General features: G+C 43.5%; 1 long non-coding RNA gene across 1 annotated transcript in view; it reads right to left on the reverse strand.

The window, feature by feature from the left end:
• Positions 1–3,263: 3,263 nt before the first annotated feature.
• Positions 3,264–26,892, reverse strand: part of LOC123506746 — a 74,039-nt gene continuing 50,410 nt past the window's right edge. The window contains exon 3 of the long non-coding RNA XR_006675505.1: positions 3,264–3,334. This is a non-coding gene — a long non-coding RNA (uncharacterized LOC123506746). The remainder of the gene's footprint in view (positions 3,335–26,892) is intronic.

Below are 26,892 nucleotides of genomic sequence, written 5' to 3' on the forward strand. Positions count from 1 at the left end.
TGGCTGGGTGACTAGCAGGCAACCGTTGAAAAAAAAAAAAAAAAAACACACACGTAGTGTAGTGGTTAGCACGCTCGACTCACAATCGAGAGGCCCGGGTTTGAGTCCCGGTAAACGGCGAGGCAAATGGGCAAGCCTCTAAATGTGTGAACCCTGTTCACCTAGCAGTAAATAGGTACGGGATGTAACTCGACGGGTTGTGGCCTCGCTTTCCCGGTGTGTAGAGTGTGTTGTGGTCTCAGTCCTACACGAAGATCGGTCTATGAGCTCTGAGCTCGCTCCGTAATGGGGAAGACTGGCTGGGTGACCCGCAGGCGGCCGAGGTGAATTACACACACACACACACACACACACACACACACACATGTGTGTGTGTGTGTGTGTGTGTGTGTGTGTGTGTGTGTGTGTGTGTGTGTGTGTGTGTGTGTGTGTGTGTGTGTGTGTGTGTGTGTGTGTGTGTTGATGGAATCCTCAGTTGTATATATATATATATATATATATATATATATATATATATATATATATATATATATATATATATATATATATATATATATATATATATATATATATATATATATATATATATATATATATATATATATATATATATATAATACAACGAAATGAAAATTGAAAACAAAATAAAAAAATGCAACACATTGCCTTGATTAATATATCGCCTTTTCTTTGAATATTCGAGGTGATTAAAGAAACATATAAAATTTTGTCAATAATCTGATAGATTTTAGCTATTTTTCTGCTCAATTCTTGTCCTTAGTTATGAATAAAGAAAATCAAAGAAGAAATGAAGAAGACAATACATGAAAGGATCTTGTTTTCCTGGCCTCCACTATAGTATCATCTTCGTCCCGCAAGAGGCGCCGTGATAGTCTCTGTGAGGATTAGAGGAAGGTAATATCAGCACGAGGAAAAATTTAGGCAAGGAGGAAACTAATTAATTCGGGGAATGAGAGAAAATAGGAAACTGGTATAGGGAGGGAGCTGGTGAGGGGAAGAAAGAGCTACTGGGGACGCAGCTCTGTGGAAGAGAAGGCTGAGGGAAATGGAGCACTTGTGGTGAAGGTAAATGCAGAATAGGTTAACGAGGGATTGCACTGAGGGAAAGCGACTACCGGTAAGTGAAGGTGATAGTAAGATGATGTTATAGAAGAGAGGGAAGCAGGTGGGGGAAAGCTGACGATGCAGGACTGAGGGGAGGACTATACTGAGCTGGAAAGAGGGGAGGAGGAATGAACGGTGTATTTGTGCAACTGGAAGGAACGGAAAGAGATGAGAAGGGAAGGGAGGGAAGAGAAGGGAAGGATAGGGAAGAGAAGAGAAGAGAAGGATAGAGAAGAGAAGAGAAGGGAAGGGTAGAGAAGATAAAGGAAGGGAAGGAAAGGGAAGGGAAGGGAAGGGAAGGGAAGGAAGGAAGGGATGGGAAGGGAAGGGAAGGGAAGGAAAGGGAAGAGAAAAGAAGGGAAGGGAAAGGAAGAGAATGGAATAGAAGGAAAGGAAAGGAAAGGGAAGGGATGGGAAGGGAAGGGAAGGGAAGGGAAGGGAAGGGAAGGGAAGGGAAAGGAAGGGAAAGGAAAGGAATAAAAGAGAAGAGAAGAGAAGAGAAGGGAAGGGAAGGGAAGGGAAGGGAAGGGAAGGGAAGATGAAAGGAAAGAGATGAGAAGGGAAAGGAAGAGAAGAGAAGAGAAGGGAAGGGAAGGCCAGTGCATGATGGTAACGTAAATCAAGAGAGAAGGTGGAGTGAGGGGAGAAGTGAGGTGTGTGTACTTACTTGTAACAATGAGGGAATTAAAGGCTTTTGGCTTTATCTATGAAATTAATGTAATGTTATAAGTTTACATATGTACTTTGACCAGAATCCCACTTAGCATTGCATCTACATCCACCCTATCCCACTCTGCTACACCTCCACCCCGCACACTCCCTCTCCCAGCCCCTCCACGCCCCACGCCGCCCCCTCGTCACGCTGCTTTACTCCCTCGCACAGCCCCGCCCCATTTCAAGCTGCCTCACTCACTACCCCGCCCCGCCCCACCTCGCCTCCCTCACTTTTCTTCACCACTCCTCACTTCCTCTTCCTTCTCGCCAACATAACTCTCTCACAGCGTCGTTCAGTCCTCCCCAGTGGCTCACTCATCACTTGTTACCGGGATTTGGGAGCTACTGGCGTTGAGGTCTACTGATTGCCTGCTTTACGCCTCAGAGTAACAGACAAATCATTAGTCTCAGTACGAAATGACTTTCATCGTATGACTGTTTTTGCAATCTTACCGTGCTTCGTCTTGTTTACTACCTCATCTTCTCCCGAGCCCCTTCGCCACGTACCAAAGAAACACGTCTCCACCTTCTGAACCTTCCCTCCACCATATCCCTCCCTGTAGTCCTTCCCCGCCTCTCCCGCCTCGCTCTGACCAGGCTCTTGATGTATACCCTCGCACACACTCGCACAAATTGTTATGTAGATTATATGCATAAAAACACTACTTCCGGTGTATTTTCCTGGCGTCCTTGTGTTTAACGCGGTGGAAGTTCCAATTACTTCAGGAAGAGAACGCACTCACGCACACACATTCACACTCACATTCACTAAATGAACAGCTGCAATAAGGTCCTGAAAATGCGAGAATTTGCATGGAGTATTTATATGTACGCACGCGCGCGCGCACACACACACACACACACACACACACACACACACACACACACACACACACACACACACACACACACACACACATTTTAAAGAAAAAATTGGATAAGCGTAGATATGGAGACGGGGCCACACGACCACAAAGCCCAGGCCCTGTAAAACTACAACTAGGTAAATACAACTAGGTAAATACACACCGCGTAGTGTAGTGGTTAGCACGCTCGACTCACAATCGAGAGGGCCCGGGTTCGTATCCCGGGAAGCGGCGAGACAAATGGGCAAGCTTCTTAAAGTGTAGCCCCTGTTCACCTTGCAGTAAATAGGTACGGGGTGTAACTCGAGGGGTTGTGGCCTCGCTTTCCCGGTGTGTGGTTTGTGTGTTGTGGTCTCGCTCTGTAATGGGGAAGACTGGCTGGGTGACCAGCAGATGACCGTGGTGAATTACACACACACACACACACACACACACACACACACACACACACACACACACACACACACACACACGTAGACGGCTTACCATACAAATACTGATTTTTGCAATAAAAATATGAACACAAACATAAGAGACAACACACTTACCGTAACACTGGGACGTCTGTGATGTTCACTCGTTCTTTTGTACTGAGTGTGAGCAGCATTACTGCGAAGCCTTAGTCACACCTGAAAAAAATTGATAAATAGATTAATAAAGTAAATAAAAAGAATGAGTGAAAGAAAGAAAGAAAGGATGTGAAAACATAATTGGCTGTTCTTAAAAGCAGTCACGACACTTGCTTATCATCTCCCCTGCATGTTAAATTAGTCATAAAAAGCCATGCCAACATAAAATTGACCCGGACAACTTGGTATCATCAGCAAGGAGGAACAGAAATACTTTATTCAGTGAGGGTCAAAAGTCTACAGCCGCTGCACCCACCATAACCTGCCTGCTGGTGGTGGTGGTAGTGGTGGTGGTAGTAATGGTGGTGGTGGTGGTGGTGGTGGTGATGGTGGTGGAGGTCTCGTTCGTCACCGCTCACTGCACCTTTGACGACACACAAGTTTGATGGCTACATGTAATTAATGGGACTGTTTAGAGTCAATATATACTTTTTATCATCCCTCCTCGTAATTTACATAATGATGCTGTTGACTGACATGGCTCTCTCTCTCTCTCTCTCTCTCTCTCTTGTACGTAATTTTCCCTGCGTCGTATTACGTAACTCTTATTTATTTTAAGGGTAATATTTTTTCCTCCTACTCTTCATATATTTTTGCCTCGTCCTGCGCATCTTGAAATTTTCTCCCTTACTCCCTATGAATATGCAAATGTCCTACTTCCTTTTTAATACATAAAATTTTTGTTGGGCCATATTTTATTCTGTCGAAAAATAACGTATGTGTATTGACTTTTATGTATATGGAAACTATTTTTTACGTGTTCTTGTTCCTTTCCTAATTTTCTTAATTTTTTCTCTTTTTTCTTCTTTGTTCTTTCTCCTCCCACTTCTTCCCCTCCTCTTCTTCTTCCTCCTTCCACTACTACTACTACTACTACTACTACTACTACTACTACTACTACTACCACTACTACTTTTACTACTTCTACTACTACTACAACAACAACAACAACAACTACTACTACTACTACTATTACTACTATTCTTTAGGTGGTACAGTGGAACCATGCATGCTTTGGGGTCCGAGGGGTCTCCAAGCGCACGGGTTCGAATCCTGTCCACGGTCCGAGTGTAGGTTGGGCTTCCTCACTCAGGGCAACGGCTTCCTAGCGGGTGGGCTTTGAGATAGGAGGTACCCTAAAAATTATCCCCTTTAACCCATAAATTCCCGTGAAAAGCCCACATGGTATAAAAATCATCCTGCACACAAAAAAGTTAATAACACGAATTACAGAAACGAATAAAAAACAAATGAAAGTAGCAAGCAGATAAAGTAGAAGAGAAAAAGACACAACACTCAGAACAAATGCAGTAAAAAAGCGACACACACACACACACACACACACACACACACACACACAAGCGGAAAGTCCCATAAATTTATATCAATTAGGCCACGATGCAACAGGTAACTGACATAATTGGAGGCGGTCAATACTCACCTGTTTGATCAGTTCCTCTAGTTCACCTGTGCCTGGTATTCCCTCTCTTTCTCTCTCTCCCTCCCTCCCTCCCTCCCTCCCCTTCAAGGTTAAGAGGCGTTCTATTAAGTCCCCTAATTAATTTGTTGTTCGTTAATTAAGAAGTCTCCTGTTCTCTTCCACTTGGAAAACCTTTATTCCTCAAACTACCTTCTCATTAGGATGTACCTGTAGTTGTAGTTAATTAATGCACTTATATAACAAGAGGAGGAGGAGGAGAAGGAGGAGGAGGAGGAGGAAGAGGAGGAGGAGGAAGAGGACGAGGAGGAGGAGGAGAAAGACTAACTTGAATATCTTAAAAAAAACCTTGATGAAAAGCTTCAGAGGCAAAATCTTGAGAGAGAGAGAGAGAGAGAGAGAGAGAGAGAGAGAGAGAGAGAGAGAGAGAGAGAGAGAGAGAGAGAGAGAGAGAGAGAGAGAGAGAGAGAGAGAGAGAGAGAGAGAGAGAGTGACGGATAAAAGGGAAAAGTCAAGGACGAGGCTGGAAAGAGGACGAGCTTCTTGGCTACTTCCTAAAGAAATTACCTGTCAGGGCGTGAGTGTGAGCCTTCGTCACCTGGCTGCTGGGAGGTCCTTGTCGTCAGTCTGCCTGTCTGTCTATCTGTCTGTCTACCTATGCCTGTTTACCTGTGTCTGTTTACCTGTGTCTGTCAATCTGTGTTTGTTTACCTGTGTCTGTCTACCTGTGTTTGTTTACTGGTGTCTGTCTACCTGTGTCTGTTTACCTGTGTCTGTCTACCTGTGTCTGTCAATCTGTTTGTCTACCTGTGTTTGTTTACTTGTGTCTGTCTACCTGTGTCTGTCTACCTGTGTCTGTCAATCTGTGTTTGTCTACCTGTGTCTGTCAATCTGTTTGTCTACCTGTGTTTGTTTACGTGTGTCTGTCTACCTGTGTCTGTCAATCTGTTTGTCTACTTGTGTTTGTTTACTTGTGTCTGTCTACCTGTGTCTGTCAATCTGTGTTTGTTTACCTGTGTCTGTCTACCTGTGTTTGTTTGCTTGTGTCTGTCTACCTGTGTCTGTTTACCTGTGTCTGTCAATCTGTGTCTGTTTAACTGTGTCTGTCTACCTGTGTTTGTTTGCTTGTGTCTGTCTACCTGTGTCTGTTTACCTGTGTCTGTCTACCTGTGTCTGTCTACCTGTGTCTGTCAATCTGTTTGTCTACCTGTGTTTGTTTACTTGTGTCTGTCTACCTGTGTCTGTCAATCTGTGTTTGTCTACCTGTGTCTGTCAATCTGTTTGTCTACCTGTGTTTGTTTACCTGTGTCTGTCTACCTGTGTCTGTCAATCTGTTTGTCTACCTGTGTTTGTTTACTTGTGTCTGTCTACCTGTGTCTGTCAATCTGTGTTTGTCTACCTGTGTCTGTCTACCTGTGTCTACATGTGTCTGTCCATCTGTGTTTGTCTTCCTGTATCTGTTCATATGTGTCTTTCTACCTGTCTCTGTCTATGTCTGTCTACCAGTGTCTGTTTACTTGTGTCTGTCCGTCTCCCTATCTTTGTCCGTCAAGCTGTTATTATCTGTCTCTATTTACCTGTTTGTGTCTGTCTATCTTTCAGTCTACCTATCTCTAACATTCCATCTATCTATCTACACTATCTGTCTATTTATCTAACTCTTAATGTTCATCTTTACATATGTACTTACGTGTCTGTCTGTGCATCAGTTTATCTGCCTGTCTGGCGTCCATTTGTCTTTGTAAATGTCTTTGTCAGTCTGCCTATTTCTGTTTTTACTACTACCACTACTACTTCCACTACTGCTACCGTTACTACTACCATCACTGCTACTATTACTACTATTTCTGCTATAACTACTTTTACTGCCATTACACACACACACACACACACACACACACACACACACACACACACACACACACACACACACACACTGGCTGGGTGACCAGCAGACGACCGAGGTGAATTACACACACCACGTAGTGTAGTGGTTAGCACGTTCGACTCACAATCGAGAGGGCCGGTAAGCGGCGAGGCAAATGGGCAAGCCTCTTAATGTGCGGCCCTGTTCACCTAGCAGTAAATAGGTACGGGATGTAACTCGAGGGGTTGTGGCTTCGCTTTCCCGGTGTGTGTTGTGTGTTGATGTGGTCTCAGTCCTACCGGAAGATCGGTCTATGAGCTCTGAGCTCGCTCCGTAATGGGGAAGGCTGGCTGGGTGACCAGGAGGCGACCGAAGTGAATTACACACACACACACACACACACACACACACACACACACACACACACACACACACACAAGGAAGGAAGAAAAGGAGGAGGAGGAGGAGGAGGAGGAGGAGGAGGAGGAGGAGGAGGAGGAGGAGGAGGAATGGATTGGAAGAGCAACGCGAAAGAAACTTAGGATTAGAGTAACTCCGGGAGCAGCAACAGGTTAGGACTCACTCACTCTCTCTCTCTCTCTCTCTCTCTCTCTCTCTCTCTCTCTCTCTCTCTCTCTCTCTGTCTAAGGGAATAAGCAGAATAGAAGGTTGAAAAAAAACTGATATACAAGAGATAGATAGATAGAGAGAGAGAGAGAGAGAGAGAGAGAGAGAGAGAGAGAGAGAGAGAGAGAGAGAGAGAGAGAGAGAGAGAGAGAGAGAGAGAGAGAGAGAGAGAGAGAGAGAGAGAGAGAGAGAGAGAGAGAGAGAGAGAGAGAGAGAGAGAGAGAGAGAGAGATTCATGGTATAAGGAAAAGCGAAAAGGATAAAGCTAAGAGGAATCTCAACAATGGGAAAGAATAGAGATAGAAAAGAAGAGGAGAAGGAAAGAAGGAAGGAAAGATAAGACCGGATTCTTTTTTATAAGGAAAATGTATATATATATTTTCCTCCTTGTTATACACTCCATGTCCTTCTACCTCCACGTTTTCCTCCAAGTGTTTCCTCTCACGAACTCTTTTCATCGTTTCCTTCTTTCTTTCCTCCATTTGTCATTAAAGTCTCCGCCCTCTTACCCACACGTCTCTCTCTCTCTCTCTCTCTCTCTCTCTCAATTTCCTTTTTCCATCTTATCTTTCCTAGTTTCTCTTTCTCCTTTTCCTCATATCACTAGTCTCTCTCTCTCTCTCTCTCTCTCTCTCTCTCTCTCTCTCTCTCTCTCTCTCTCTCTCTCTCTCTTGCTGGAACTCAGCTTTAAAGAAAGGTTCAATATGTAATAACAGGAAGGAAGCAAGGGCACCATTGAGTGATCTGTACGTTTTTCTTGGCCTTTCACTTGACGAATGGAGTGGCGGCGCCTATTCGCTGGCCAATCTGGACGTGGTGGTAGTTTCCGGGTCCTCTGGCTGGGGTAACTTTAAGGGGACGAGGAGTGAGCGAGGGAAGAAAACGATGGGAACGAGGTGGTGATGGTGGTGGCGGTAGAGAGTACGTTGTGATGAAGGGACGGTGTGGTGAGGACGGTTTGTGTGGTAAGGGGATGTAGATGTGTTATATTGGCTGTTTGTGTTTATTTAGTCTCCTCCCCTCTCTGTCTCTCGGTCTCTCTCTCCTTGTGCGATATATTCCGTTACCTTAAGCCTTCAGCGACCTGCCTTTATTGTACCCGGCGCTTTTGGTTTCTCTCTCTCTTAGTGTGGTGATGTGTGGTGGTGTGGTGGTGTGTGGTGGTGTGATAGTGTGTGGTGGTGTGTTTGTGTGGTGGTGCTAAGGCAGTGTGGTGTTTTAAGGGAAAGTTTGGTGTGTATGTTGTGTGTTTATCTTGTCTATCTCATGGCTTCCTCCTCCTCCTCCTCCTCCTCCTCCTCCTCCTCCTCCTCCTCTCCTTTCCTCCTTTGTATTTTCATTGCCTTTTCTCCTTCCCTTCTGTTTCTTTCTATCTTCCTTCTATTCCAGCCCTTTCCTGCTTTAGCGAGTGTTCCTCTTTCTTATCCTGTTGTTGCTCTTACTCTGCCCTCCACTTCCTCTCCTTTTCCTCCTCCTCTTCTTCTTATTCACACTTCTCCGTCTCATTTCATTCTCTCTCTCTCTCTCTCTCTCTCTCTCTCTCTCTCTCTCTCTCTCTCTCTCTCCTGTTCATATTTCTAGCCCATTTTTTTTATTGTGGATATGCTAGAGTAAAATGATGTTGATAATTCTTTAAGTACATCCACACCCACCTACCCACTCATTCACACACACACACACACACACACACACACACACACACACACACACACACACACACACACACACACTAGATTAATCAAACAACCAAACAAATAAGCACAATCGCCCCGGTAAAACACACACAAACACATATAAAAAAGTTTTACAGCAACAAATAACTGAGAACGATGCAGAGAGAGAGAGAGAGAGAGAGAGAGAGAGAGAGAGAGAGAGAGAGAGAGAGAGAGAGAGAGAGAGAGAGAGAGAGAGAGAGAATATACGAGGCAATGCATCGTCTTTCATACATTACGAGAAGAAGGCGAGGGACACTTGGTTATTGATCCTCTCATGGGAAAGGTCAAAGGGCAGGTATGGCGGCGGATCAACCTTCACTGAGGTGGATAGGGGTCAATCATAGCAGGAGGAGGAGGAGGAGGAGGAGGAGGAGGAGGAGGAGGAGGAGGAGGAGGAGGAGGAGGAGGAGGAGAGGAAGGTTGTGGTATGGAAGAGGGGAAAGTAGAAAAGAGGAGAAAAACAAAGGAAGGATGTGACAAGAGAGAGAGAGAGAGAGAGAGAGAGAGAGAGAGAAATGAACGATATAGACAAAAAGAAAAAGAAATTGGATTCGAAGCTCCGGAACGGCGTCAGGAGCTCATTAGGCAACGAGCCACACGGACACGCTGGGAGCAGACCGACGGGCGGCACCCTTGGCTCCTCATCCATCACAGAGCGGCCACACATTACTGATGGCGGCGGGAAATCGGGGCTATTTTTGTTAATTATCGTCTCTGGGGGGGTGAGTGTGGACCGCGGAGATAAGAGAGGCAGTGGTGGTGGTGGTGATGGGAGTGCTGGAGAGAGAGAGAGAGAGAGAGAGAGAGAGAGAGAGAGAGAGAGAGAGAGAGAGAGAGAGAGAGAGAGAGAGAGAGAGAGAGAGAGAGAGAGAGAGAGAGAGAGAGAGAGAGAGAGAGAGAGAGAGAGAGAGAGAGAGAGAGAGAGAGAGAGAGTGTCCTGAACAAACTGTTGCCTCCTTGTGTCTTTCCTGAAATGAATACAAAGAAGGGACCAGGAAGCCAAAAACTAACGATTATACCATTAACACCAACACCACCACCACCACCACTGCCACCACCACCAGCGCCGCCATCGCCGTCATTAGTCACTCGTTTTGACGGCAGCTTCGTAAACGTCTTCAGAATGCCATTTCCTTCTTGATCAGTCTTTCAGAAAACGTTTCCAAACAACGAATGGCGAAACAGCTGGAAGAATGAGGCTGTTTCCGCTGCATAAAGACGTCGTGAACGGCTGGAAAATGAGGAGTATGGTGAATAGTACGAGTATTTTGCATAAAGTAGAATTCATCTCATCTCATTTGGGACTATATTCTAAAACACCCGCGCCGCACCTCCTCTACATTCAAGTTGAAGCTACACGGGATATTTAAAAGTATTATTATGAATCTATTGACGGATTGATAAGATTTCTACATTACTAACAAGAGAAACGTACTTAAGAACACGGCTAATCATCTCTGTGGCCTTTGAAAATCCTCGTGGTGGGAGAACAAAGCGCTTCTGAACACGGCCCATGGCAAGGAACTGGGCGTGTAATTTCGGATATGCTTGGAAAAATAAAGTATGTAGGTGAAGGGTATGGTGTTTAAGTAAAGTACAGTTCTTTCTCTCTCATTTGGCAAGAAGCTGAGTGAGAGTTTTAGGAGACAACTGGAAAAATAACGGCGGTCTCTGTATAGTAATCATCATAATATACTGCAGCTTGTTACTATGTTGTTATCCCTGGCGCTCTCTCCACTATACTGAGCACACCATAAACAGCCCAGGAACATTGCAAACATAACAAAACCCTGCCTGGTGCACTAGAGACACAGTAGAATTCTCCCCGTCTCATTGGCAAGGAGATGAGAGTGTCGTTTCAGAGATACTTGGGTACCTCAGACGAGCAAGAGTTGAGGGAATAACTTCGGGTAAGTAAACACGCCCATGAAGTGAATGTCGTCAGTCAGTCGGGGGCCGCGCGTCGGTGGCGTGGTGGGAAGGAAGCACCGCAGCCACAGCACGTGTCCCATAAATGCTAATCTTAGCGAGTCTCCGGGACAGTTTTGAGACTTACTGCGGCGAGGAAAGTTGCCTACGCTGTTGTGTTAGCTTACAGCCCCACCACGGAGAGAGAGAGAGAGAGAGAGAGAGAGAGAGAGAGAGAGAGAGAGAGAGAGAGAGAGAGAGAGAGAGAATAGTATCTGAAACTTATTGACTTCTTTATAACGTTCCATGAACATATCATGACGTTGGAGTCTGTTTTGCGTATATAAGTAGATACCTGTTTTTGGATGATTAGAGTTGGTTTTTCTTTCCTATCGTGTCATCTTTGTGGATTTAATGTGACTTGAATCAAAGACATATTTGGCGCCACTGGACATTTATTTCTTAATGCTGAGACTCACGAACACAATTTTCAATCAAAACAAAATAAATTCCTTTAATCTTTTCCATAATCAGGTAAATTATCATTCCTACCTTGACATTCACCTGTTTGTGGGACCCCTCGTGTCAGTAGTGATCTTTTGATGCTAAAATAATCGTGAAATATTAAAATATAAGTCACTCAGTCACATCACATTATTCTCTTCTTTCTTGGGTCACAAAATACCCGCCTCTGTCGGGTCATATACTGTGCTGTCTCGCCACGACTGTTTTCAAAGGACACATAAATGATTAGCCAGTTTCCTCATAAAAAGTAGAAATCTTGATAATCTCTCACAAGAATCGTAAAACCATCCTAATAAAACCCTCATAACTTCACCTAGAGCCTTTTGAAAGTAAAGGAATTCTGTCGTAGCTTGCAGTGTTTCAGAATACAGATCTTATTCATGAAGACGGATATTCTAAATCTAAATGCAAATCGTTTAGATCCTGAATACTCTACAGCTTCTTCCTTCCCCTCGATATGTTTCTCGTTTCTATCTGGTCGCAATATTACGCCCTCAACGCTGTCTTGCCTTGCCTTCCCTCGTTTGAAGATCCTACGGCCATATTGTCCCGAACATCACTCAGACGGCCTCGGGGGAATGGTTTCATGGTCGTTAATCAGAAGGAGGAAGAATGAGCAAGAAAAAAAAAAAAAAAAGGGAATTGTGTTCGTTACAGAAAAGTATTTTGAAACACATGCGTCTCACCTCCATTATTTCCAAAAGCTTCTAGATGAAGTGACACTGGTTTTCAATGGGGCTTTTATAGTTTTATTGACATATTTTTAGTTCTACATTACGAACACGAGAAACAATCTTGGTAACCTAAATCTCAAGTTGAAGTGATGTAACTTTTCAAGGGTGTTTTTTGATAATTCGAGTGGCAAATTAACATGATTACTTCCTTATGAACATGAGAAACACTTCATAACCAGACTAATCACCTCTATGGCCTTCAAAAACAGAGGTGACGAGAGAGCAAAACGTTTCTGAATATGGACTTTACTTTAACTTCAGGTCTCGTCTCATGTTCCTCTTCCAGACACAGACAGACAAAATAGAAGGAGGAACAGACAGCTCGAGGTGACTGTCCTTCCTTTCCCGCCCCCTCCGCCTTGTCTGCTACAGGATATTAGAGACCGAACCTGACGGGAAGGGCTTCTCATCCTCCTCCTCCTCCTTCCTCTTGCTCCTACTCTCCTTTACTTGTTTTCTTTCCTCTTTTTTCGTCATCTTTTTCTTCATATCCTTGATTCCTAGCTATCTTTCCCTCTTCGTCTCTCTCTCTCTCTCTCTCTCTCTCTCTCTCTCTCTCTCTCTCTCTCTCTCTCTCTCTCTCTCTCTCTCCTTTCACAATAACCCTTTTTCCTTTTGTCTATCATTCACTTCCACATCCCTTATCCCTGACCTATTGTTTATCTCTACCCAATTACTTCTTTCCTTTGTTCCACCTCGCCCTTTGCCTCCTCCACAAACATTCCAGCAACAAGTAGAGACAAAATGCTACCGGTCGCCTCCACTACCGCCACAACTCTCCCCACTTTACCAAAACAAGAGATGCAGTACGTCAAAACATATCAAAGGACGCACACACGTGGAAGACAAACATCAGCAGCACCCTTTCCAGACCCCCCCTCCCGACCAGCACCGGCGGGAACAGCTGAGAGAGCCAGCAAACGTGTGTATTTAAGGGACACACTCAGACCGAACCGCGAACAATAACAGTAATCCAACACGCCGCTTCCTCTTTTAGAACCAAAAGGGGAACAGTCATTACCTCACAAGTCGGGCGGGAAGAAGGCTTAAAGTCTCTCCACGGCTTCCTGTCTGTGTGTGAGGAGCAGGAGGGAGAAGAGGAAGAGGAGGAGGAAAAAGATGGCTGTGGTGGTGATTGTGGTGGTGGTGGTGGTGGTGGTGGTGGTGGTGGTGGTGGTGGTGGTGGTGGAGGAACAACACAAAGAAAGAACAAATAGCTACAAATCTCTTGGTCTTTACGAGGTTGTGTCTGGTAACTTACACAAGCCGAGGTGAAGTGCTATGAGAGTAAAGAGGAGGAGGAGGAGGAGGAGGAGGAGGAGGAGGAGGAGGAGGAGGAGGAGGAGGAGGAGGAGGAGGAGGAGGAGGAGGAGGAGGAGGAGGAGGAGGAGGAGGAGGAGGAGGAGGAGGAGGAGGAGGAGAGAAGAGAAAGTGGAGGTGAATGAACAGGAGGAAGAAGACGATAACGACGAAAAAAATGAAAAAAGGGAAATGATTAGGAGGATGAGGAAGAAACGAAAGAAATGAAGGAAGAGGAGGATGAGAAGAAGAGAGGAAGAAGGATTGACATCTGGAAGGAAAAGACACCCGAGCATGAGGTCACTACGCAATGAGCCGTGACATCATTATGTATCTTGCTGACAAAGAAATAAAAAAAATAGATCTCTCGATAGAACCAGTCTCTCTCTCTCTCTCTCTCTCTCTCTCTCTCTCTCTCTCTCTCTCTCTCTCTCTCTCTCTCTCTCTCTCTCTCTCTCTGTCATCCAGCTTTACGTCACGTCTAGATGAGTAACCCCACAAAATTTTTTAATACATCATTTTCGAATACGTAGTAACAAGAGACGCTAAGAATAGAGAAGACGGCGGGGTGTAAGGAAAAAAAGACAAGCTTGAGCTGAAATGGAACATGGATGAGACAGGGACTGGGATCATAAAGGAAGGATGGGGTGTTCATTCCTTAGTGGGAGGTGAAAACGGAGCTGAGAATGAACTTACTTAGGAGGGAGTGGAAGTGAGAGATAAGGGAAAAGAGGATGAGGCTTTAAGTGAACATGAAATATGGAGGAGGCGAGGATTAATCAAAGAAAGGTGAAAGAAGAATAAGGGAAGATTTTGGTGTTTTCCTGGCTATCCGCGTCAAGGGAAAGAGGGAGAGAGGAAAGATTGAGGCGTGGAGAAAATCCCAGGCGCATGAAAGCAGTGTAGTGCAAAGGAAAGCCTCCTAAACGTTCTGCTTTCTTCGGCTTCCTTTTTCCAGCAGCTTAAAACCCTCAGGACTGGAAAAAATGGTGGATGTAAACATTTGAATGCGGAGTGTAATGTTGCTTGGCTTCCTCCTTCTCTGATGTAGGCTGGTATATTTTTTCAACCGTCCTATATGACTCAACAAACACGGGTGTCAGTGCATGGCGAAGGAACTTCAACCCGCCCTCCTTATCTTCCTTCCCCTCGCCGCCCTTCTCCTCCTTTGCCCCTTCCCCTTGCCATGTATCACTGCTTAGAGTTCTCAGGTATCGACCCAGGGCGGCGGCGAGTCTTCCCATCCTCAGGACCTCCATCATGGCAGCTTCCAGTCCTCCTTTGATCACCTTAATTGGTTCATCCGTCGTCAGGCAATTAACTGCCCTGACGGCGGCCTGACGGGGACACGTGAGCGGGCTTTTGATGCACGTGTTTCCGGCCGCGTTGCCTTCCTCTTTCCCTCCCGCGGGACCTGCCTTCCAGCCCTGCACGCCGATGAATACGTCACATGCACACACGCTCATGCTCACACACACCTGCGCATTCCCATTAGGATGTACGCAAGCAGTGACAAGGAGAGTTAGCAAAGATGAGAAAACGCAACAGCTACAAAATAACAAGGAAACATATAAAATCCAAATAACAATTAAGAAACAAGAAACAGATAAAACAATAACGTCTAAACAAAAGGCTAAAAAATGACAAGGAGACAAACACAAATAAAAAAACCAGTAAAGAATTGCAAGGAAACGAGAGACAGCTTCAAGAAACAAACGCTACACAATGTCACGGAAATAGTGTAAACAGCAACAAAAAACAGACACTAAAAAGATTACGAGGAAACAAAAGGTGAACGAGAGTAAGAGCTAAAACAATGACAAGCAACCAAACACAAACAGACGGTAAACAATAAGACAGAAAACAAAAAGCAGACCCAGCACACTTTTACAGTCACGCAGGTTTGTCAGGGTCTCTGCGTGCCTGCCAGCAAGTGTCGTGTTGGGACTCCTAAGGCGGAAAAATCCTTGGTAATTGAGACGTGATCGCTCCCACAGGATCCCCGCCCGAGTCCTGCCACGCCCTCGTTACTCGTTGTTGTGATCCTACGCCCAGGGCAGGAGGGAAGGAACAAGAATCACATAAGAGAAGGATTCGTGTGTATTATGGCGTGGTGGGGCTGGGAAGGGAGGGACTTTAGCTGTTGTTTGCCTCGGCGGGAAGGAAAGTCAAGGAGCAAAGGGATGGAGTGTGTGTTCTCTAGGGTGTTTATGTTAAGAGCCGCTGGAAAAACTGGGCTCTCGTTTTGGAAAAGAAAATAACACTTCAGACTGCTTCTTCTGCTTCCTCTTGAATGTTACTTTCTAATTAGCCGTTGTTTGACAGCCGCGCAAACTTTCCGAAAGAGCGAACGAACGAATATTTGATGCACGTTATTCCATTCTTTTTTCCTTTACGCCTTCAAACGAGCAATTTAGAATTCTCCCTTTAATTCATGGCGGAGCGTAAAGGAGAAAAAATAAGAAAAGATCTGACAAGGAAGTAATATTCGGCCGGCAGACTCAGGTGCAGCGTCTCGTCAGGTATTCATTACGAGGCCCCGCGGCAGGTGACCTGAGAGCCGCGGCAGCCCTGAGCAAGGCGCCGCCGGGGATTCATGGGAATTAGTTTCAGCGTCGCGGGAGAAGGGACGCGGGTGATGCAGAGGGGTAATTTCCTGCTGGTCGAGGGTTTATTGTAGGGACGCGAGGGACAACACCTGCACACACCACCCGCCCACGCAACGACCCACGCAACCAGCACATTTCCCTCACTGACCCCTCACCATCTAGACTCCATTCGTGACTCCAGACCTTCCTTGCCCTGTGTGACCTCTCCTCTCCAGGTCAGCGATGAGGATTCTAGTGTTCCGTGATTTGATTGGAAAGATACACACAGTTAGTTTATTGACAGAAAAAAAAAAAGAAAAAGATATCAAACGTAACATAAACAAACAAAAACAAAGCTATTACTTGTCCATACATGACACACACACACACACACACACACACACACACACACACACACACACACACACACACACACACACACACACACACACACACACACACACACACACTAAATGCTTCCTTCAACCAAAGAAAGAGGGAAAAAAATCTCCTCAACTTTTCAGTCTCGGTTCATCATCGTGTTTACCTCGAGTTTCCCTGAGAAAATTCTGAGAAAGTTTGCCGTTTTGGGTCCTTTTAGAATCGGTTCCGAATCTTTGCTGTCAGGGCTCATTTGGGTTTTACTTTAGAATATATATTTTTTTCTCTCCTTGTGATCTCTCCCAAAAAATGAAGAGAATATTTACGAATGATCATTAAACTATTCATTTATTCTTTTCATTTTGGTGTTTAGAATTATATAACTACTGGTGGTGGTGGTGGTGGTGGTGGTGGTGGTGGTGGTGGTGATGATGATGATGATGATGATGAATACTTGTCTACTTCTTTCCATAATGACGTGAAGGAGTCATAAAATACAAGGAATATACGGCTTATCATTTGTCTTTCATTTCCGCTCCTTATCTTTCCCTTCCTCTTCATTCCTTTACGCACCAGCTCCTCCTTCCCTTCCTCCATTCCACCTACGCTCCTTCTCCTTCTTCTCCTCCTCCTCCTCCTCCTCCTCCTCCTCCTCCTACTCCATCCTCCTCTCTCGATTTTTTACTTCTGGCGTCTTGACCATTTACTGCTACTGAAGAGAGAGAGAGAGAGAGAGAGAGAGAGAGAGAGAGAGAGAGAGAGAGAGAGAGAGAGAGAGAGAGAGAGAGAGAGAGAGAGAGAGAGAGAGAGAGAGAGAGAGAGAGAGAGAGAGAGAGAGAGAGAGAGAGAGAGAGAGAGAGAGAGAGAGAGAGAGAGAGAGAGAGAGAGAGAGAGAGTTGCCAAAACGTACACACATTCTTATAAACAAATAGAAAAGGAAACAAAACAATAACAACAACAACAATATAGTCAGGGAAAGAAAAGAAAAAGCACAGAAAGAAAAATTAACAAAAGAAAGAAACACTCTAGAGAACGAAAAAACGAAAGAAAATAAACGCTGAAGCGGAAAGAGAGAGAGAGAGAGAGAGAGAGAGAGAGAGAGAGAGAGAGAGAGAGAGAGAGAGAGAGAGAGAGATACAGGCACAAGGAAGGAGGACGATTCATGCATCTTAGAGGTCTTTCCGGCAGTCCCATTAATATAAGCCAAGCAACCAACCCTCCCTCCCATATCTTAACATACCTCCTCCTCTTCCTCCTCCTCCTCCTCCTCCTCCTCCTCCTCCTCGTGGATATATCTTGGTTATGAAACACCTCCAACAACAGGGAGGGACGTATTCTTTGTGTAAACATTTTCATACACCCACTTCCAGCATCCAGGTCGAATATCAGTAACATTCACGCCAGCTATCTCTCACACTGCTTTTTGCCTCGTCTTTACTTTTTGTTAATCTATCGTTGGCATTTTTTTTTAGCAGCCACTTTACTCATTGTAATCTCTTGAAAGTACTGAATTTATTCCTGAAGTCTATGTCGGTCCCTATCAAAGTCAGCAATAGTCAACAGCGAACTCTCTTATTTACTATTAACTCCTTCAGTACTGGGACGCATTTTTACCATGAGTTTGGGTATGGTAAGATGATTTTATTGACATTAGGAAGGGTCTATGGAGGTCAGAAGGTTAATAGCCAAAATTTTAACTATTTTAATCCCCACATAAGTTTCTGAAGCTGTAGAAAACCACCAAATAGTAAGCAGAATAGATATGAAAACGCGTCAAGGTACTGAAAAGGGTTTAACTTGTATTTCTAGACTTGTATTTTTATCATCAAACAAGCTGACACAGACTAAAATATCATTACTGATTGCTTTCCTTTGTATTCTCTGTATTTTTCCTCTTGTACCATAGCAACTACCACCACAATCACCACCTCCCCCTCCTTTTCCTTCTCTTCCTACAGTTTTTACCTAGTTCTTTTATTTCCATGTTTCTATAGGTGGTCTTTCTGAACATCCCTCTCCTTTTTTTTTTTTTCTTCCAAGAGGCAATGTGTAGAGTCAGCTATACCGGCCTGATAAAATGCCAAGGAGGAGGAGGAGAAGAAAAGGGCAAAAGGAGGAGGAGGAGGAGGAGGAGGAGGAGGAGGAGGAGGAGGAGGAGGAGGAGGAGGAAAGATAAGACAGATGCACCGTATAGAGGGAAGAGAGCCACTTACATAAGAAGAGAGGAAGGAGGGATATAAGGAAAATAGAAATAAATCACAGCTGAGAACGAAAGATAAAAATGTTTCGTGTCACTAATGCAGAGAAAGGAGGAAAAAGAATTGAAAAAAAAAATAGAAAAACAGGAGACATGATGGAAGAGGAGCAACTCATCTTAAGCTGCAAGACATGACAGGGAGGTACACTTTGTTATAAATCAACTCAGAGCATCTTCTGTATCCTTTGAGGAGTTTCCTTTACGAGTTAAAATGTACCTGTAAACATTTCTTTCCTATTTTCCTATTTTTTGGTGCATTAAGGTAAGGTCGGTTTTTTTAAGGGACACCTTTTTTGTACACTTTTGACTGTTTTCACTTCACGGTTTACAGTTAAGAATAAGAAAGTTCCAACTGTGACAACGTTTTCCTTTTGAATTTAACAGTTACTACCTTGGAAGTGAGACAAGATTGACTCTATGACTGGACTCTCTTTTGGCCTCAACTTTTTTTTTTTTTTAAAGAACTACGAGTATTTTGTGTTAACATGTGAACTAATAAAGAAACCACATCTTTAAAAATTTCCTCCTCGCCTTTATATTTTGAAACTCTTCGGCACTGCGCCTTCACAACTTTCCAAAGGCTCTAGTTGGCTTTACACCTGTTTCTAAGTCCTTTAATACTAGGACACATTTTTACCTTGAGATTTGAGTACGATTAGATAATTTTATTGACATCAGGAAGTGTCTGTAGAGGTCAGAAGATTAATGTCCACAGTCTTCAGTATTTTAGTTTCTAAAGCTGTATAAAATCATCGAATAGTAAGCAGAATGAATATGGATACGTGTGATGGTACGGAAGGGGTTAATAATGTTTTTATGATCCTAGTGACAGATTAACAATTCCATTACCAACAGGAGAAATACTATTAAGACCCTAGCTATTTATCTCAGGGGCGTTTGTAAATAGTGGTGGTGACAGAGTGGAGCGTTTCAGAAAATAGAACCCCATCTCTTACTTGCCTGGAAAGCGTTCGCTGAGGGAGAAGATCAGGAGTGGGGCAGAAAACGAGGCTGAAAGATGGAACGGCGGTGGGCTGCGCGGAATGGAACTGCCAGATGATGATGTAAGGGGCAGGAATGATAGGGCAAGAGTCCTACATGGGGGACACTTTGACACTAAGGGAATGAGGAGGAGGAGGAGGAGACGGAGGAGGAGGAAGAGGATGAGGGTGAGGAATATAAAGGAATACAAAGGAAGTTCCAATAACAACAAGGCTTTTTACTTAACTCTTGTACTCTATTAGTGAGAGAGATACTGACGCATGTAAAATTCAAAGCTATCAGGAAAAGAAGGAGGAGGAGGAGGAGGAGGAGGAGGAGGAGGAGGAGGAGGAGGAGGAGGAGGAGGAGGAGGAGGAGGAGGAGGAGGAAGAAGAAGAAGAAGAAGGAGGAGGAGGAGGAGGAGGAAGAAGAAGAAGAAGAAGAAGAAGAAGAAGAAGAAGAAGAAGAAGAAGAAGAAGAAGAAGAAGAAGAAGAAGAAGAAGAAGAAGAAGAAGAAGAAGAAGAAGAAGAAGAAGAAGAAGAAGAAGAAGAAGAAGAAGAAGAAGAAAAAAGAAGAAGAAGAAAAAGAAGAAGAGGAAAAGATGATGAAGATTATTATGTTGAAGAAAGTCAAAAGGAAGAAGAAAAGAAGAAAAGAAGATGATAAAAGAAGAAGAAGAAGAAGAAGAAGAAGAAGAAGAAGAAGAAGAAGAAGAAGAAGAAGAAGGAGAAAAAGAAAAAAAAAGAAGAAAAGATAATGAAAAAGTGAAAAAAGAAAGAAAAGAAGAAGAAGAAAAGAACAACAACAACAACAACAACAACAACAACAACAAAATATCATACTTTACACAAGATAACTGATAACACAACTTTGACAACCTTAACAGATAAAAAAAAAAAAAAGATACTCAACCACTTAATTTGCTGTTATTTTTGCATCCACTCTAGAAGACTCAACAAATAACAAACAACACCTAACGAGATAACAAGAAAATAATAATAATAATAATAATAATAATAATAATAATAATAATAATAATAATAATAATAATAATAATAATAATGATAATAACAAACCTGAGCAAATTAATACCACAACAAATAGCCGCGTCTAATATCAATTAATAATAAATAATAAATTGGCCTCCCGTGGAATGTAACGAGCAAATTTGGCCACTGCTGGAATTGCTTGATAAATATTTAATTAACGAACACGAAAAAAAAAAAAAAACAGGTCACTGGTTTCATAAAAGGACGAAGCTCAGGTCAAGGTTACGCCAAACGAGGTCAAATCAGTTCAGGTTTTATTAGTCTTTTTATTAGTTAGCTTAGTACACGAGAGAGAGATGAGAAAATAGTTCAGATACTACAATAAGAAATTGAAGAAATGTGATTAGAAAAAAGAAAGAGGAAGAAGAAAAGGAAGACAACAACCACGATGGAGAGAGAGAGAGAGAGAGAGAGAGAGAGAGAGAGAGAGAGAGAGAGAGAGAGAGAGAGAGAGAGAGAGAGAGTCGTAACCCTATTAGAAACCTCCCAATGATGGCCCAAGCAGAATTATTCTCCGGGAAACACTTTAACTGGGCGTGTCTGTGTCTTATATATTGACGCCATTACTTGTATCGACAGCTTTGATAAGGACTATTTCTATCGCTCCTTTCCTCTCCTTTCCTTAGTGACCTGCTCTTCTTCCCTCCTTCCCTCCATTCATTAATACTTGTCCTCTCTCTCTCTCTCTCTCTCTCTCTCTCTCTCTCTCTCTCTCTCTCTCTCTCTCTCTCTCTCTGATCCCTCTATTATAACTCTTTCCCGCTCTCTCTGTCTCTCTCCATTTCTCATTTTCAAAGTCGTTTTTTTTGGTTTTTAATGTTCCCATTGATCATCACCACTCACTTATCTTTTTTATGCTCTTTTAATAATTCTCTCTCTCTCTCTCTCTCTCTCTCTCTCTCTCTCTCTCTCTCTCTCTCTCTCTCTCTCTCTCTCTCTCTCTTCTTAATATAGCATAATTATTTATATGTGGGTGAGGACCATTTAACCTGATTACTTCTCTAATTAGCTGCCTATTTACATACTCGTACCAAAATGACTCGTACAGTTACACCTTGCGTCTTGAGAAATGACTTACTCATTCATAGTTGGTTGAGTTTATTTTTTTTTTCTCTCTCTTTTACTTTTTCTCTGTATTTTTTATTCGTAAACTTTTGGTGCTCAATGGTTTGAAAGTAATACTGCCTTTTACCATCATTTTTTTTTTGTTTTCAAGGTACGTGTTTTTACCTCTCAGTCGCACTCTGGGCCACTCACTCATTCTCTCGCTCACTCACCCACTCTTACAGTATTCATCTGTAAGGAATGTTGTTACTGAATTAGTTTACATTTGCTTCATTTTATTTTTTCTGAACTTTATACCAAGAAATGTCTTCCTTAGAGCGCCTCCTTTCATTATTTTACCTCCCCTCTTCATCCGTGGTTTTCTTCTGTTTTTCGTTTTCTTCTTCTTAATTTTCCTATTTTTCTTCTTAGATTTCATTTTTGATATATTTTCTTTCCACCTTCGCCATCTTCTCATCTTCTCGACTCTTCTTTCTTCATCTTTTCCTCGTCTCATAATATATCCTTCGCCATCTGCCGCGTCATCAACTCTAAGATCTATGGGCGACACTTTACACAGTTTCGGAAATCTTGGGCCACTGCAAGAACTGTGATGTTAGTATCTTTCTGTCTCGATTCCCAACTCTGATTTATGTCTTCTGCAAGCTTTTTTTTCCGACTTTGCACTAAATTTCTCGCATTTTCTCTCTGGAATGGTTGTTATTTGCAGCCGATCGCATTCATTATACTATTGACTGAGATTCGTCTTCACTTTCATCTCTCTACAAATATGCGGAAATAATAATTTATAATTGTACAAGTATTTACGCTAAATTCATCATGCACTGACAAAGGAAAAGGAAAAACAATGAGATGCACCTAGTTATGCATAAAAAAAAGATATATGTCTACAATTACACACTGGATTCATCTTATGCCCAGTGATGTGGGGAAGACAAACTAGAAGAGAAGCACGTGTGATGCATTAACACCAGAGAAACGTAATGAAGAAAGTGTAATTGTGATCAGGACTTGGTTGATGGGGAGGAGGAGGAGGAGCAAGCGGGAGGAGTGGCGAAGGAGGGAGAAAGAGGCGTGGAGATAGCAGGAAGAGGCGGCTTATCAGAGGCAGGCAAGTATGGGTCAAGCTCCAACTCGCTCCTTCGGTAAGGCCTCCTCGACACAATCTCCAGCAGCCGGTTCAGCCTCTCCGTGGTGGCCGAGTCTACCTTCCTCCCGCCCTCCTCGTCCACGTCCCACCCATACGTTACCTCACCTTCGCCCTCTATCACCTCCAAGGCGTCTGTGTAGATGACGGACATGCTTTCTTGGGTCTGTTTTTCGTCACGGCAAGGTTTTTAGTTCACGAAATATTGTAAATGTTATTGGCTTGTACTCTATCGATGGTGGAGTTGATCAGCGCCCTCTCAAACCTGACCAAGCACTCAAGCAAGGTCTGATCGAGCACGCCAGTCTCTATCACTTCAAAAAGAGTGAATGAAATTGATAATTCGTGGTGCATATCTTATATTTCTTATGGAGAGCAGTTCACCACCACAGTTATTCAATACAAAGTGACCGGAATGGAGAGACTTGGTTAATTTTATCTTCAACAGGAGTCATCCTCCCGAGGCTCTCCGTGACAGCACGTGTTTTCCTCGCAGGGAACTGAAATTGTGTCACTGAGAAAGTAATCTGAAGAGAGTGAAGGATTCAATTCTTTCTTAAAAGAGTCGATTAAGTTTTCTATCTCCTTTGGTACTTTCTGTGCGGATTTTCAGACTACAGCTGTCTCTTTCTTTCCCTCGGGTACTTTTCAACGGCGGAGAGGACGTGCTGCTGAAAGCCTTGTTAGGGACGGAGCAGGATATTCTAAAGACAGAAATAGCTGACGTGACTTCATGGAGACATCAGGCGAGAAAAGTGAAGAGAGAGAGAAGCTAAGAGAAGAGAAAAAGGTTGGAGATGGAGGCAAAAGTCCTCCCTTGTCCTGGAGTCAACGAGGACGGCAGGAGACGCAGCTCTACTGATTCTTTCAAAAAAATATTGAAGAAAACCTAAGTTCCCTCCACGCTCGCTTCACGATGAGGTAATTGAGCCTCACGTCCCGCCGCCTTCACGCGATGTTTTGCCACGCTCGCCACTCCTCCCAAATCGTCCCAAGTCTCCATTCTCCCTTTTAAACTCGATTCCCGTGTCGCTCTCCTTCCTCCAACCATCTCTCTCTCTCTCTCTCTCTCTCTCTCTCTCTCTCTCAAGCGTGGGTGGCTTCCAGGAAGATTTAGACATTTCCAGGGCGGTGCCAAAGGTTATGTGCCATTTCTGAACTGACATGAGCTTCGTGTCAGCGGAGAGGAAACTTACTCGGCGGTCTTACCAGGAAAAAAACAATAATGAAAAGATAAAAGATAAAAGAAGACACACACACACACACACACACACACACACACACACACACACACACACACACACACACACACACACACACACACACACACACACACACACACAGGTGATTGGTGTGTGTAAAATCAAGATGGAGAGGAGAAATAAATGTTATTCTATATTTTTTCAAAAAGTTAGGATATTCTCTATGAAGCTCAAAATTAGAAGGGTAAGTGGAAAAGGAAATTGAAAAGCCACTGGTGGAAGGGGTGAACACCAGAGATGCCGCCACGCACCACGAGGGTCTCTCAGAACACTGGAAACGCGACCCAGGAAAAGAGTAGATCCGTCTCGCCTAAGCTGCTGTACCTTATTGCCTTACCTTTTATAAGACTATGGGAATCACGATACTTTATAAACAGAAGCTGCCTGCAAGATTACGTGGCGCTTATCCTGATATTTTGCCTGCTTATATTAATGTTTTTGCTTCCCTTTTCCTTTCCTTTTATTCTGTCAATTTTTTTTTTATACCATGAGGGCTTTTCACGGGAATTTATAGGCTAAAGGGGATACTTTTTAGGGTACCTCCTATCTCAAAGCCCACCCACTAGGAAACCGTTGCCCCGAGTGAGGAATCCCAACCTACACTCGGACCGTGGACAGGATTCGAACCCGTGCGCTTGGAGACCCCTCGGACCCCAAAGCACGCATGGTTCCACTGTACCACGGCGGCTGTTGGTGTAATGCGACAATGTGTAAGAAGTTAGGTTAGACTTCCGAAGCATAAGGTGATTTTTAGCTTAACTTGAAGCCTGACGTCGTTGGGTAGAGCTGCCTTCCTCTCACGCAGTATTGGTGAGTTTGGTATTAAAATGGATCCAGTTCTTAATTAAACGTCGCCAGACCTTGCAAATATTGTCTGGTTTTGAAGAGTTTTATTCCTGTGATAGTTTCAATAACAGTTATCTTCACTGTATACTTGTAAAAAAATATACATAGACACATACAAGTATATTATCTTTCTTTCTTTCTTTCTTTCTCTTTCTCTCTCTATTTATTTATCTATCTATCTATCTCTCTTCTTGAGAAACACAAATTGAGGACCATAAGACAGGTATGACAGGAAAAGAAAATAGGAGAGAGAGAGAGAGAGAGAGAGAGAGAGAGAGAGAGAGAGAGAGAGAGAGAGAGAGAGAGAGAGAGAGAGAGAGAGAGAGAGAGAGAGAGAGAGAGAGAGAGAGAGAGAGAGAGAGAAAAAAAAAAAATCGATGTTATTAGAAGAAAATAAAATCTAAAACAACATCGTCTCTTCATGTTACACGATGAAACTAAATTTTTGGGAGGAGCAAGAATGAAAAATGACCCCATATAGATTAACTTGTCACTTGAACTTTTACTCTCCTGTTTTTTTCCCCTCACTTCATCTCCCCTCACTCTGCTCTCTCTTTCCCTCCTTCTTTTCCCTCCTCTCCTTCTCTCTCTCCTCTCCCATGGATTGTAAATATTCCCTCCCATTTCCCTAGCCATCACTATCTCTCCAACGCCGCCTGAGGGAGATAAGTTACCGGGTGTCTCTCCATCATCTCGTTTTCTATCCTATCTACGAGGGGAAGAGGGACGGCTATTCTATTTCTCACGCCTTCCCAATGTTCTTCACCCTTCCTTTCTCTCCCTCTTTCTTTCCAAATTGGTTCACTCCCATGCAATTTTTCCCTCTTTGCATCTTCTTTTTCCCCACATTCGCTCGTGTCTTTCGCTACTACCCTCTTTATTATTTTTTGTTGGTTATTTCTCATTCTACACTACTCGCCTCATTTATAATTCAGTGAAGAGGGAAGTGAGACGAAAAGGAAGAAGAGAAATGGACACAGAAAGACAGAAAGGAGGGAAGACTAGAGAAAGAAAAGTAGGATAAAAGAGGAAAAGACAATAAGAGAAGATAAAGAGAGACAGGAAGAGAACCAGAAAGGAGGGAAGAGAAGCAGAAACAGAGAGAAAGAGGAAGCACAAGGGCTGAAACATGAACACAGTGTTGAATATAGATAGGAAAAGAGGAGAAGCAGCAGAGAAAGAAGAAGAAACAGCAAGGGGAAAGGATAACAGGAAAAGGAGGAAATATAAGAATAGACAGGGAGAGAAATGAGAGCAAAAAAAGATGGTTCAGATATAGCAAAACAGGGAAGGGAGGAAGACAGATAAGACCACTCCTCGTTACTCATTCTTTGTCATATTTTTGTGATAGCAACTTGAGAAATTAGAGAATCAGATCTTCATCATTCCACATAATTTTCCTCTTAAGTTTTGGAAGTTTTTTCTGTTGGAGACTGAATCATTTTTTTCTGTAAATATCACAAAGACTGGCAGAACACTTCTTTTTTACTATTCTTCGTGTAAGTTATTGATACTACACTAAGAGTCAAGATATCTGCTGTCCCTCTCCCATCATTCTTGCTCAAGACACGAGAAACGCTGCCAGACCGCCGCTAACTTGCCTGGAGACACGAGCCACCAGAGCTGCCCTCACTCGGGAGTTCCAATAGGCAAGGAATCTACCGGCAGAGGCGGAAGAATGTCCAGAATTTAATAATCGTTCTCCGCAATACGTGTAAAGATTTGGGGATGAAGGAAATTTTTTCGCTCTCCTATAGCAGGGATGAGTAAGAGAGAGAGAGAGAGAGAGAGAGAGAGAGAGAGAGAGAGAGAGAGAGAGAGAGAGAGAGAGAGAGAGAGAGAGAGAGAGAGAGAGAGAGAGAGAGAGA

Source organism: Portunus trituberculatus, chromosome 20 (assembly GCF_017591435.1).
Source record: "Portunus trituberculatus isolate SZX2019 chromosome 20, ASM1759143v1, whole genome shotgun sequence".
Classification (NCBI taxonomy): domain Eukaryota; kingdom Metazoa; phylum Arthropoda; class Malacostraca; order Decapoda; family Portunidae; genus Portunus; species Portunus trituberculatus.